The sequence below is a fragment of the Lissotriton helveticus genome, chromosome 8 (genome assembly GCF_964261635.1).
Source record: "Lissotriton helveticus chromosome 8, aLisHel1.1, whole genome shotgun sequence".
NCBI lineage: Eukaryota > Metazoa > Chordata > Amphibia > Caudata > Salamandridae > Lissotriton > Lissotriton helveticus.
The window spans coordinates 1,093,784,763-1,093,799,036 of NC_136069.1; the positions used below are offsets into that span (position 1 = coordinate 1,093,784,763).

At 48.7% G+C, this 14,274-nt stretch overlaps 1 protein-coding gene across 2 annotated transcripts in view; it reads left to right on the forward strand.

Moving 5' to 3' along the window:
* The window catches only part of STS (steroid sulfatase), a 1,924,780-nt gene that overhangs the window by 326,043 nt on the left and 1,584,463 nt on the right, over positions 1–14,274 (forward strand). The window lies entirely within an intron of this gene.

Here is a 14,274-nt window from a genome sequence, read left to right on the forward strand (position 1 = left end):
AGAAGAACTGCCGAGCCCTCGAGAAAGTATGGAGAAGGGAACCAACTTTGGACAACATGACCACCCTCAAGCTCGCCACCCGGGAACACCACCAACTGATCCGCGCCACCAAGAAAAATGCATACAAGGACCGGCTGGACAACAACGCACACAACTGCAAGGAACTCTTCAACATCGTGAAAGAGCTCTCCAACCCCAACGCCGGAAACAACGACATCACCCCATCACAAGACCTCTGCAACTCCCTCGCCTCCTACTTCCACAACAAGATCGCGGACATACACAACAGCTTCAGCATCCAACCGACGCACGCCACAGCCGCAGCAACGCCACCCACCGCCACCCTCCGCGCCTGGACTCCTATCAGCACCGAGGACACCGTCCGCACAATGAACTCCGTCCACTCCGGATCGCCGACCGACCCCTGCCCTCACCACGTCTTCAACAAGGCCGACGTTGTCATCGCACCCCACCTGCGGGACATTATCAACACCTCCTTCGACACCGCCACCTTCCCTGAGAGCTGGAAGCACGCCGAACTCAGCGCTCTACTCAAGAAACCTACAGCGGACCCCACCGAACTCAAGAACTACCGTCCCATCTCACTCCTCCCGTTCCCGGCCAAAGTCATCGAAAAGACCGTCAACAAACAGCTGGCCGCCTTCCTCGAGACGAATGGATCCCTCGACCCCTCACAGTCTGGCTTCCGAGCCAACCACAGCACCGAGACCGCCCTCATCGCCGCCACCGATGACATCCGAACCCTGATGGACAACGGAGAAACAGCGGCCCTCATCCTCCTCGACCTCTCTGCGGCATTCGACACTGTCTGCCACCGCACCCTAGTGCAACGCCTCGGCAACATCGGAATCCAGGAGAAGGCACTGGAATGGATCACCTCCTTCCTCAACGGAAGAACACAGAGAGTCCGCCTACCACCGTACAAGTCAGAGGCCACCAAAGTCATCTGCGGCGCCCCTCAAGGATCCTCGTTGAGTCCTACCCTCTTCAACGTCTACATGAGCCCCCTCGCGGCCATCGCACGCCAACACAACCTCAACATAATCTCCTACGCCGACGACACCCAGCTGATCCTCTCCCTGACCAACGACCCCGCCGCCGCCAGAGCCAACCTGCACGAAGGGATGAGAGATGTAGCCGAGTGGATGACGACCAGCCGCCTGAAACTGAACTCAGACAAGACGAAGGTCCTCATCCTGGGCTCCTCGCCCTCCGCCTGGGACGACTCCTGGTGGCCCCCCGCCCTGGGCACCGCACCCAAACCGACCGTCCACGCTCGCAACCTGGGCTTCATCCTGGACTCCTCCCTCTCCATGACCAGACAAGTCAACGCCGTCTCGTCATCGTGCTTTAACATCCTGCGCATGCTACGGAAGATCTTCTGGTGGATCCCCACCGAGACCAGGAAGACTGTCACCCAGGCCCTCGTCACCAGCCGACTGGACTACGGCAACGCCCTCTACGCCGGAACCACCGCCAAGCTCCAGAAGAGACTCCAGCGGATCCAGAACGCCTCAGCCAGACTCATCCTCGACATCCCACGAAACAGCCACATCTCCGGACATCTGAGAGACCTGCACTGGCTCCCCGTCAACAAAAGAATCACCTTCCGTCTCCTCACCCACGCACACAAAGCCCTACACGACCAAGGCCCGATCTACCTCATCAACCGAGTCAACTTCTACGCTCCCAAGCGCAACCTCAGATCAACCAGCCACGCCCTCGCCGCCGTCCCCCGCATCCGAAGAGCGACAACAGGAGGAAGGTCCTTCTCCTACCTGGCCGCCAAGACCTGGAACTCCCTCCAGACCGACCTGCGCCTGACCCAAGACCACCTCTCCTTCAGGAAGAAGCTCAAGACCTGGCTGTTCGAGCAGTAACGGCACCCCCCCCCTCCTAGCGCCTTGAGACCCTACGGGTGAGTAGTGCGCTCTATAAATGTCTTGATTGATTGATTGATTGATTGAGGTGCAGGTGTGTTGCTGCTGAGGTGGGGCTGCGCCGGTGGTGGTGCACTGATGCGGAGGTGGTGCTTTGCTGATGCTGACATGGTGCCCCGCTGATGTTGAGGTGGTGCTGCACTTGTGCTGAGGTGATGCTGCATTAGTGTATGCTGGTGCTGAGGTGGTGCTGCCCTGGTGCTGAGGTGGTGCTGAAGAGGTGTACTGATGAGGAGATGGGGCTGTGCTGATGCTGAGATGGTTCTGTATTGGTGCTGATGCTGAGATGGTGCTGAGTAATGCTGAGTTGGTGCTGTGTTGAAGTGATGCTGCGCTGATGCTGAGGTGGTGCTGCACTGGTGGTGGTTCACTGATGCGGAGGCGGTGCTGTGCTGATGTTGAGGTGGTTCTGTGCTGATGAGGTTGTGCTGTGCTTGTACTGAGGTGATGCTGCGCTGGTGGTGGTCCACTGATCAGGGTATGGTGCTTTGCTGAGGTGGTGCTGATTCATGCTGTGGTGGTGCAGAGTCATTCTGTGATGCTGAGCTGGTGCTCAGATGGTGCTGAGTGATGCTGAGTTGAGACTGTGCTGATGCTGCGCTGATGGGGAGGAAGTGCTGAGCTGATGCTGAAGTGGTGCTGCATTGATGCTGAGTTGCTGCTGAGGTGGGGCTGTGCTGGTGATGTGCTGGTGGTGGTGCACTGATGCAGAGATGGTACTGTGCTGATGTTGGGATTAAGCATGGGCGGATTTTGCGGATCCACGATTCGCGGATTCAGCGGATTCACGGATCGTGGATCCGCAAAATCCGCGGATTCAGCGGATTTGCGGATTTGGGGGCGGGGCTTCCTCGAGCGTGTGGGCGGGGCCAAACGGACGGGGCTTCCACGCGAGCGCACATGCCTCTTGTGTGTCTAAAAGGTCAGAGACCGATCAGAGCAGCAGATTAAGAGACAGAAGCCCCTGGTCACAGGAACAGCACGGGGGTTGCGCTCGTATGCTGAATGAGTCACTGCATTTGCGCTTCAACTAGTTCCAGCGACCAAGTGTGTGTCACTATGCAATCGCGCCGAAGTGCGCAGGGGTCCCTTGAGTGAAATGTCCATCATAGTGGGTAAATGGCGGGAAGACGGTGCACACCTCGAGTGTGTGGGCGGGGCCAAACGGACGGGGCGTCCATGCGAGCATGCCTCTTGTGTGTATAAAAGGTCAGAGACCGATCAGAGCAGCAGATTAATTTTTGGGCTGATGAATGAGTCACTGAATTTAAGCTTCAACTAGGGCACATGCTTTATTGATATTTGCAAGTGTTTCCTGTTGAGGTTTATTTTTTTGTGCCAGGACCGTCGTGCCCGAATGAACCCTGCCCTTCATATTTATTCAAGAAGACACCACTGTTGAAATAATTTACGATGGCGCCGGCAAGCTGCCAGCGCCATCCTGCAAAAGTTACTTAATTAGCTTCAACAGGAAGCTCCAACTGCTAAAATAAAGCAGGCGCTCGAGCCCCTGCTGTATCTTATCTGTTAGAGCTTCCTGTTGAAGCTAATTAAGTAACTATTGCAGGATGGGCGCTGGCAGCTTGCCGGCGCCATCGTTAATTAGGCGCGCTTGAACTTTTGACCGCAAAATCCGCTCCGATCGCGGATTGCGGATTTTCGGCAAATCCGCGAGAGTTCGCGGATCGCGGATTTGCCGAAAATCCGCAAAATCCGCGATCGGAGCGGATTTTGCGCTCATGCTTAGCTGGGATGGTGCTGTGCTGATGTTGAGGTGGTGGTGCGCTGGTGCTGAGGTGGTGCTGAGTTGGTGCTGCACTGGTCGTGGTGCACTGATAATATGGTGGTGTGCTAATGCTCAGGTGGTGCTGTGTTGTTGAGATGGTGCTGTGTTGATGCTCAGGTGGTACTGTGGTGGTGCTCAGGTGGTGCTGTGCTGATGCTGAGTGCACTAAAAGATCTAAAAGCGCTCTGATAATTACAGCTTTGAAAGTGTATCCACATTTACATGTATTTACAAACGTAAGTAAGTAGGGAACAGCTCCACTTTATAGCTATAAAATGTATATTTGCACTTGCAAACTCTTTTTTCACTTTTTCCACAGGAAAAAAAGACATTAATTCTCCAGCCCCCCTAGTAATTTTGACAATGTTGCTGTCCCATTTCCACCTTAAAAAATAATTTTCTCCTGACAAAGTAATGCTAAATGTTAGGTCATATCCCTGGTGGAAATGAGTGTTGCAAAGTTTGTGATTGCCACAAACTCACTTGCTTATTGATCTTCGCAAGCCTTCTAAGGTATGCAGTGCCTGGAAAGGCCACTCCAAGTTTTGGGAATGGATTTGCTGACATGTGATATTGCACTATTGAACACTGGTGAACACTATGTGGGAGGGACACTAATGTATAAGGATAATTGACCTCAGTGACATTTGTTTGCAGTTTTAACTGGCGCAAACTTGTCCCAAAGGCATCAGAGCACATTATATAGAGGCAACTTGCATTCAAATTGACAACTGTAGCAAACATGTAATTGATAAAAATATTTTAATCAAAGGGGCCAAAATGTTTAAGGGACTTCAGAAGACATACATTTTTCAAAAAAAGTTGTTTATTCTTGCCTTTTATTTTTTCATCTCATCATATCCAGCTACTAACTAGTCCCTTGCAAAGTGACACTTCCAGACAGTCCTGGCTTTTTAGTCACAACCACTTTGCATTCTGGAATTTTTTTTAGGCTATCCTTACAATGTTAAATATGTAAATGTAAATGTGTTGTACTTGTAAAGTGCACGGCTGCCTCAGCAACAGGGCATCCCGGCGCTGCACTCATACCGCTGGGAACCCTTCCTGGCTTTTCCCTGTGAATTGTCCACTCCTGGGCACCCCCAAGGTGAAGCCAGGCATCCAAGCACTGTTGGGGCCGTTGTGGAGATTAAGCAAGCTATTGCCCAGAGTTGCAGCGTGGGACCCATGATTAGAATAGGCACCGAAGCAAGAATTGTCAGGTCCGAGGAAATTAAGCCCGAGTCCTGCCGAGGCGGGAATTGAACCCATGTCCCGGGCCAGATCTCTGCATCAGGATCTGGGGGTCTAACCATTGAGCCACACTTCTCCACATATCAAACCACAAGCCTCAAAATGCAATGTTCTTTAGTCGAAGGGAAGAAAAAATATTCAGAACCAGTTGAAGATGTTTTACAAGTATTGGGATCACATGGAAACTCTGAAAATATTTTTTAAATGAAACGTTGCAGGTATGTTCAGTTATCTCTCTTAAAAGTGTAGTAAAATACATGATTGTAATAAACTAGTGATAGACCAGTCACCCTAAACATGTCCAAAGCATACCTTATCAGAAATGAGAGTGTGCAATTTTGGGGTTATTTGGAGATGTCGTTTTAATACCTACTCACAGCTAGGACAAGACTGAAAAAAGGGTTTGAGATGGTATAGGAGAGTGGCACACCTCCAGTCGGTCACTAAACTCACAGTACTGATTTTCAGTATGATGTTTGAGTTCCTAGGGTCATGCTCAATACTCCTTGTGGCCATAGCTTCTCTCTCCCACCCCACAGTCATCAAATGAATACATGAATCATTAACCATAGTATCACAGTATTCTTTCTTCGGTCCATTCACACTACTGGATACATCATGTTGTCCAGGTAACAGTCCTAAAAGTCGCTCAATTTTCCACCCACAAATCCAGAAAATGTAGAAGAACAAGATGAATTTACCCAAAAATGCTGAAAAAGGTAAAGAAGCCACAAACACCTTCAAAAACAAAGTCCTATGAGAGCTCTACAAGTTGAAGATGGAATGCGCTGTGACCTGCAGGACAAGTTTCAAACCTGGCAAGGCCAACCCAACCCCCTCTTCTTACAAAGTCAATATGCCCAAATGTAGAGCTGTATGGACCTAGTCCTCATCGGCCAAAATATCTATCAGAGCTGTCAAGCAAACAAGCAAGCAATTGTTTACTGCTAGACTACCAGAGCATGTAGCAAATGTCGAAGAAACTAATGACTTCAAACTTTTAGAATGTCTGATTCTGGTGCGAGAATAAGATTCATATTTCACCAGTTCCCCACAACAGATATCATTGATAGTTGTAGACCGTTTACTTTTCATCTGCAAACATAATTCATTTTACCACACTTCTCTTGTTTCATCCTAAAAAACAAAAGAAAAAAGCTTTAATTAAGCATATTTTTCTAAAATCTGCTGAGGGCAGAAGGCAGGAGAGCAGCTCATAAGAAGACACCAGAATAAAATCAGCTGAAAACAATGTTTTTCGGAGGTTGACGACAGGTCTTGATTATTACACATATAGGTTCCAGGGTACTTGTAGAAATAAGCATCCTCTGGTTTTGGTGCTTTGAAAGCAGAAGGTTCTGTCTGCTGGAGGTACCCAAAGTGTCCAAACCCTTACGTGATGTTCCAAATGCTAGAACCAATTGTTAAAACAAATTTACACATGGTCGCCAGTCAGCATGTCCATTCAAATGAATCTGCCACATGAGCTTTTCATCACAAATAAAAGCCAGTATGGATTTGCTAGCCTCGGCAAACGTCAAACTGCACATTCGTGCCACAGCACTAGTATTTGTACAAATTCATATCAATCTGAAACACTAATGGCTATGTGCTATGGCCGTGGCGATTAATCACAATGAATCACTTCTGATGAAGGGAGTGAACTAGGACAACCAACAGAGTACAAGTTAACGGCTACCCGAGCAATAAATCTTATAATTCTGAATATCTTTTCTTAATTGACTGATGCGCTGTATCTTGAACCAAAAAGTCTCTATATGCAGCAACAGTCAGCGTGCATTAAAATTTTAATGTAAGTGATTGGAATACGCCATTTTAGGGTAGAACTCAGGAAAGTATCTGGGTATAATATATACTAAAATTCCCGGCACCTTATAGAACTTAGTTCACTAAGTCATCATAAATGCACCTGCTGTAGTGTTGCGCTCTAGTCCTTGTGGTCGCGTGTTGACGCGACCCGCAAGGACGTAGAGCAGGTGTAGGGCGCATGCGCGAGGAGTGCGGTGCGCATGTGCGAGCGACCGGATCGCGATTGCAGTAAGACGCTCGGCGCTCTTCTTGTGTGTTAAACCTATCAATAAACCAGCGATTCCCCCCACATACATAATCGTCTGTGTGCTCATTCAGGAGGTGAAGCCTGTAACTTCACAGTGGCGACGAGGATGGGATTTCCCACACGGAGGACATCTATATAAAAAAAAAAAAAGAAAAAGTGAAACTCACACAGCGGAGCAGCAGAAACGGAGAACGCTGCACTGCACAGGTCAGCAAATAGGGGAAAAGAAGCACGGTGGCAGAAGCATCACAAGAGGAGCGTGGCAGAGGTGTAAAGAAGTGGGTGACTCCCACCACATGCACCAGAGCCGGGAACCGAAGCGACCTTTGAGGCGAAGCACGGTAGGAGGGTGGCAGTGCCCCCACAGAGGCCCTGGTGGACCGAAGAGACCGCGGAGAAAGGGGAGAGGCAGAACCTCAACCCAATACAGCACAAGGCGGGAACGCAAGCGCGCCAGGCAGCCCTAGAAGCCAAGGAGGGGAACCGGAAGAACAGGCCAGAATGAGCGCCCAAGCATCTTCACTCACAGCGCCGATTCCGTTTCTAACCAAACCAGGCGAACCTCAGATGAAGTGGGAAGACTGGATGGAGTATTTCAAAAATTATCTAGAAGCCTTGGAGGATGAAAACGGCGAGGCCTTTCCCAGCGCGAGGAGAAAAAGGATACTCTTACATAACCTGGGCCCGGAGGGGATAAGAGTGTTCACGAATCTGGTACCCACGACCAGACCAGCAGCAGACTTCGACGTTTTCAAACATGCCTTAGAGGATCTGGACAATCACTACCATCCGGCGGTGTGTGTCTCCATTGATTATTTCAACTTCCAACAGAGAAAACAAGAAGCGGGAGAATCCATTGATGACTACGTCGCAGCCTTGAGAAGATTTGCGATCACCTGCAAGTACAGGGCACTCCAGGACGACTTCATAAAGGATCAAATTGTAATGCACACCACCAACAAGACCGTAGAAGATAAGTCGTGGGCACACAGAGAAGCGACGCAGAAGGAAGTTATCGCAATGGTAAAGAAGGCGGAACTATCGAAGCGATGTGCCTACGCAGCAAAAAGGGAGAACGCCCAGAGGTCCATGGTGAACAGGGTGGATGATGCAGAGCCCTCAGGAAGGAATAGAACAACGCCCAGAGATAATAAAGGAGCTCACAGATGGACAGGGAAGCCAGGACATACAGGGAAACAATCCATAGAAAGCAAGACCGCGTGCTACAGATGCGGAAGTGCGACTCACGCAGCCCAAGATAAGCGCTGCTCGGCGTTCCGGGCGAAGTGCATGTTCTGTGGCTTAATTGGACACTACGAAAAGGGTATGTAACCGTTACAACGCAACTTTTACAACGGACTACTTTTACAACGCAACTTTTACAACGCAGATCCATTACAACGAATACCATTACAACACATTTTTTTACAACGCAAATACCTTTACAGCGCATACCATTACAACGTAAGTATAGGTAAGTATATAATTATAGTAAAAATGTTATAGGATTGGGTTTTTGGGTAAAGGGGTATTTTTAGGGTTCAGGGCTAGGTTTGGGTTTTTGGGTAAAGGGGTATTTTTAGGGTTTAGGGCTAGGTATGGGTTTTTGGGTAAAGGGGTATTTTTAGGGTTCAGGGCTAGGTATGGGTTTTTGGGTAAAGGGGTATTTTTAGGGTTCAGGGCTAGGTATGGGTTTTGGGTAAAGGGGTATTTTTAGGGTTCAGGGCTAGGTTTGGGTTTTTGGGTAAAGGGGTATTTTTAGGGTTTAGGGCTAGATTTGGGTTTTTGGGTATAGGGGTATTTTTAGGGTTCAGGGCTAGGTTTGGGTAAAGGGGTATTTTTAGGGTTCAGGGCTAGGTTTGGGTTTTTGGTTAAAGGGGTATTTTTAGGGTTCAGGGCTAGGTTTGGGTTTTTGGGTAAAGGGGTATTTTTAGGGTTCAGGGCTAGGTTTGAGTTTTTGGGTAAAGGGGTATTTTTAGGGTTCAGGGCTAGGTTTGGGTTTTTGGGTAAAGGGGTATTTTTAGGGTTCAGGGCTAGGTTTGGGTTTTTGGGTAAAGGGGTATTTTTAGGGTTCAGGGGTAGGTTTGGGTTTTTGGGTAAAGGGGTATTCTTAGGGTTCAGGGCTAGGTTTGGGTTGTTGGGTAAAGGGGTATTTTTAGGGTTCAGGGCTAGGTTTGGGTTTTTGGGTAAAGGGGTATTTTTAGGGTTCAGGGCTAGGTTTGGGTTTTAAAAATAATTAAATTAAATTAAATTAAAATTAAATTATATGAAATTTAATAACTTACATTTTTAAAAATATTATATACTTACCTATGCTTACGTTGTAATGGTATGCATTGTAAAGGTATTTGCGTTGTAAAAAAATGCGTTTTAATGGTATTCGTTGTAATGGATCCTGCGTTGTAAAAGTTGCGTTGTAAAGGTATGCGTGGTAAAAGTATGCGTGGTAACGTCATACATCCAAGAGGAACTGGATGAAGAGGACCTAATATTGTGCATTGAGGAGCAAGTGTTGGGAATAGGAGACAAGCGCTCTCGTAAACCACGTGCTGACATGCTGAGAGGGGGAGTGAAGATCAGGATTGCGATAGATTCAGGATCCCCTTACACAATAGTCCAAAGATCAGTATGGGAGGAAGAGTTTATGCCCAGCCTAGGACCCAGGTTGGAACCGCCAGACATACGATCGGTGTCGTACACGAACAATCCGATCCCCATGGTAGGATACAGGATCCTGAAGTTCGAATTCAAGGGAAGAACGGCGGAATGCAAACTGTATGTGGCAGAGAAGGGCCCCTCGGTGTTAGGATGGATGGACCAAGGGGACCTAGGAATAAAACTGGACCCGGGGGGAGACGTGCAAGTACTACTGACAGACTGTGAGTGCTGGCCGGACCCGGAAAAAGTATAAAGAGACTTCCCGAAAGTGTTCAGCCGAAAGGTTGGCAAACTGGAGAAATTCACGCACAAAATCCTACTCAAAAAAACTCTCACCCAGTATCCCACAAGGTCCGGAACGTGCCCATAGCGGTGAAAGAAGCCGTGCAACAGGAACTACGCAGACTGGAAGAGCAAGGAATTATTGAGCCTATTGACAGCTCGGAGTGGCTAGCGCTCTTAGTTGTGGCGAGAAAACCCAACGGCAAGGTGCGTCTATGTGTGGACCTTCGAGAGCTAAGTGGAGAAATTTCCGTTACCCAGGATTGAAGAAATGCTAGCCAGAACAAGGGGAGTAAAGTGGTTTTCGACCATTGACCTCACATCCGCATATCATCAAATAGACCTGCACCCATCAAGTCGGAAATTCACGTCCTTCATAACGCCCTTTGGATGCTATCAATTCCGCAGAATGCCCTTCGGATTGGCATCGGCCGCGGCGGTGTTCCAAAAGCGAATGCACCGCCTGTTCAAGGACGTAGAAGGCATCCAATATTTTCAAGACGACATCCTGGTGATGGGAATGGACCGGGAGGACCACAACAGGAAATTGAACAAGGTGCTGAGTGTGCTACAAGAGAAGGGCCTGACAGCTGAATGGGATAAATGTCGGCTGGGAATGACGTCGGTCACCTACCTCGGACGTGAGATAGGAGGACAAGGGATCCCACCTAAGAGAGAGGACGTGAGGGCAATCTGCGACGACAGAGCTCCCGTCAGCAAAGAGGAGGTGAGATCCTTCCTGGGGATGGCTGAATATTGTAGCAAATTCGTTCAGCACTTTGCCACTAAGACACATCAATTGAGACAACTTATAAGAGACAAGACGGCGTTCCGTTGGGATGAAGAAGCACAAAGAGAATTTGATGAGCTAAAAAGAAGCATAAGTCAAGCGGTGCTGTTGCATGGACATGATCCCCAAGGGAGAACCATGCTAACCACGGATGCCAGTGAGAAGGGGTTAGGAGCAGTCCTTGCGCAAGAGAGAGATGTTGGTACTGTGGAGACTCTCAGCTTCGCATCCAGAGCGTTATTCCCCACAGAACAGAAATTCAGCGTGATTGAGAAGGAAATGCTGGCAGTGGTATGGGCAATGGGGAAGTTCACGCAGTTCCTGTGGGGCACAAGATTTCGCCTACAGACAGACCACAAACCACTGGTCAAAGTGCTTACAGCAAGTGGACATGCAACCGCCACCCCACGCATAGCCAAGATGACGCTGAAGCTATTGGATTATAGGTACGATGTGGAGTACATCCCGGGGACACGCAACAAAGTTGCAGACTACCTCAGTCGAGCCTCAGCCATGGAAGAAGCGCCAAATCCCTCGTCGGCGAATGAAGAAATGATAGCGGTGATGGAGGACTCAGAAAGAGTGATCAGCAAACAAGAATGGGCTCATGCGTACGAGGACATCAAAGAGGTCAAGGAATGCGTAATCAGTGGTTGGCCCGAGAAGAGGCAGTTGAAAGAAGAGCTCCGGTTATTTTATGAAGTGCGAGAGGAGCTATCGATGAGCAACTCTGGAATCTTCTTGTATCGGGGTGACAAAGTAGTGCCTCCCACGAGATTGATCCCGCTCCTGATGAGCCAGTTACATGAAGGACACCTCGGCATTGTGAAGACCAAACTGCGGGTGAAGCAAATGTACTGGTGGCCGGGATTGGACAAACAAGTGGAAAGGCACGTGAGAGACTGTGACCAGTGCCAAGGGGCGGACAAGATATTGAAACTGTTAAGACCAGCCTTGGTAAAATTTGATCAGCCTTGCAATCCCTGGGAAGATGTATCGGTCGATATCCTAGGACCAGTGTTGGATAACCAAGGAATGCCAAAGTACCTGTGTATTTTGGTAGACAAGTACTCTAAATGGCCTGAAGTTCATGTCCAGGAGGAAATGGACACTGATACAGTGATAAAGTTTCTCACCTCAGTTTTTCTGAGAGAAGGGATTCCGAGAACGATCCTGAGCGACAATGGCCCACAATTCACTTCTGAGAAGTGGTACAAGTATACAGAAAGGAATGGAATCAAATCCAAACACACGTCAGTGTACCACCCATCGAGTAACGGACAGGTGGAAAGATTCAATCGTGTCCTCATGGGGTCTATACAAGCCGCCATCATGAAGGGCAAGGACTGGGAAAAAGAGGTCCAGAGTATGATGTGGGCATACAGGATTACTCCCACCTCCACTGGGTACAGCCCCTTCCAAATATTAAGGGGCAGACATCCCTTCACGAAGGACAACGTAGTCTGGAGGGAAAAGACTGTCACCAGCAAATGGTCGCCTGCTGTAGTCCAGCATAACCTAGAGAAGGCCCAGAAAGTGTACACGGAACATTATAACAGGAGAAGACAAGCAAAGGATGCAGACCTTGAAAGAGGGGAGTGGGTGAGAGTCAAGTTGGCAGTACTGAAAAGAAAAGGAGAGAGCAAGTACAGCCCACCCATGCAAGTGGAAGAAGTATATGACAGGGCGGCGTTACTTAGTGACGGAAATGTGTGGTCCCAAGACCGCATGGCCAAAATCAACAAGATCGTACAGTGGCCCGGAGAGGTAGAGAAAGATCGACAAGTTCAAGGACCGAGAGGCAGCGAAGAAGGAATGAATGCAGAAAGTGAATGCCAAGTGGAAGGAGAATCGCATGTTGAGGGAGAAGATCTGGAAGTGCCAGGCGTGGAAGAAAGGCAGGCCGAAAAGAGCATGACACCCAAGAGGAGTGAACTGAGTCAGCAGAGGGACAGAATGGTGAGCCCTGCAGAAGATGGTGCCCGAGAAGCCTCCACGCCGGTAAGGCGCACACGTGCTGGGAGAATGGGGGTCAGGCCTGCTCATCTCAGAGACTATGAACTGGGAGAAGGTTAAACTCTGTGGACTCATAGTGCGCTTTTGTAAGTGTATAAAAAGGGGAGATATGTAGTGTTGCGCTCTAGTCCTTGTGGTCGCGTGATGACACGACCCGCAAGGACGTAGAGCAGGCGTAGGGCGCATGCGCAAGGAGCGCGGTGCACATGTGCAAGTGACCGGAGCGCGATTGCAGTAAGACGCTCGGCGCTCTTCTTGTGTGTTAAATCTATCAATAAACCCCCACATACATAATCGTCTGTGTGCTCATTCAGGAGGTGAAGCCTGCAACTTTACACCTGCATAATTGGAATTGCCTTTGAGAGCTCCTGCAGAACTCTATTGAAGTTTTATGGACACATACAAGCAGCTGTCTTTGCAGATGAAGTAAGCAAGGTTTCACAGTTTTAATGACATTTCAAGTCCTGATCGTTCTCTGAAAAAGTGTTAAAGGGGAACTTTTAAACCCTCCTCCCCACAAACAGCCACAACAGCAGCCTTATTACTTACAGAAGTTGCAATGCAACGTCAAAAATGTGCCCTTTCTAAATTCATTTTTTCAGCATGAAACAAATAGTGGGTAATTCACTGTTTAGAACATGCTCCCCTCTGACCCAGCATTACAAGAAGGAACAGTCTGAATGTTGCATCCACACAAGTGCTGTTAAATGTTCAGAGCGATAAAAGACTTGGTTTAGCAAGTCTAGACTAGTGCTTTGATAAAACATCGAAATGCAGGGTCGTATTACCTCAGCGGCAAGGCACTGTGTGCTCCTGGTTTCAGTCTATCACCGGGAGGCAGGATGCCCAAACTTGAAGTTTCTGTTCCCTTTTGGTAGTCCCTGGGAAACCCCTCAGCATCAGCCTGCATGTGCCCCAGTGGGACCGTAGAGTGCATATTGATACAAGAGTACTCTAGTTGGACCCTGCTTGTGGCCCAGGGGCACTGTAAAGTGCACACTAAATGAGAGCAATGCAGAAGACACGTGTTGTGCTGGAATTGGAAAGGCAGCTGTGCATAAGGATTGCGTGCGGTTGCTGCTGGTTCCCACATCAGTACTCCAAGGGAGTCAACTTTTTTTAAAAAAAAGGTGGGACATGCACCAACTAATAGCCATTTGGAGGCTACGATTTTTAAGTGACAGAGGAAGAAAGCCAATCCAAAGCATGGGGGTAGTCACACCCCACAAAGTACAGACATCAGATTGCCTAACAGCGCAATTGCTGTATGGGCTTGACCTAAAAAGGGTTCTTTCTAGACCAAGAACTACCTTTCTGCCAAATGTCTTTTACCCCCCTTTTTTCGGTTCCCACTTGACAGATCACCCCACATCTTCCCATGCACAATAGGATCCACCTGCACACTTTCTTTGGAATATTTTGAGGATTCGTCGACCGATGCCACAGATAT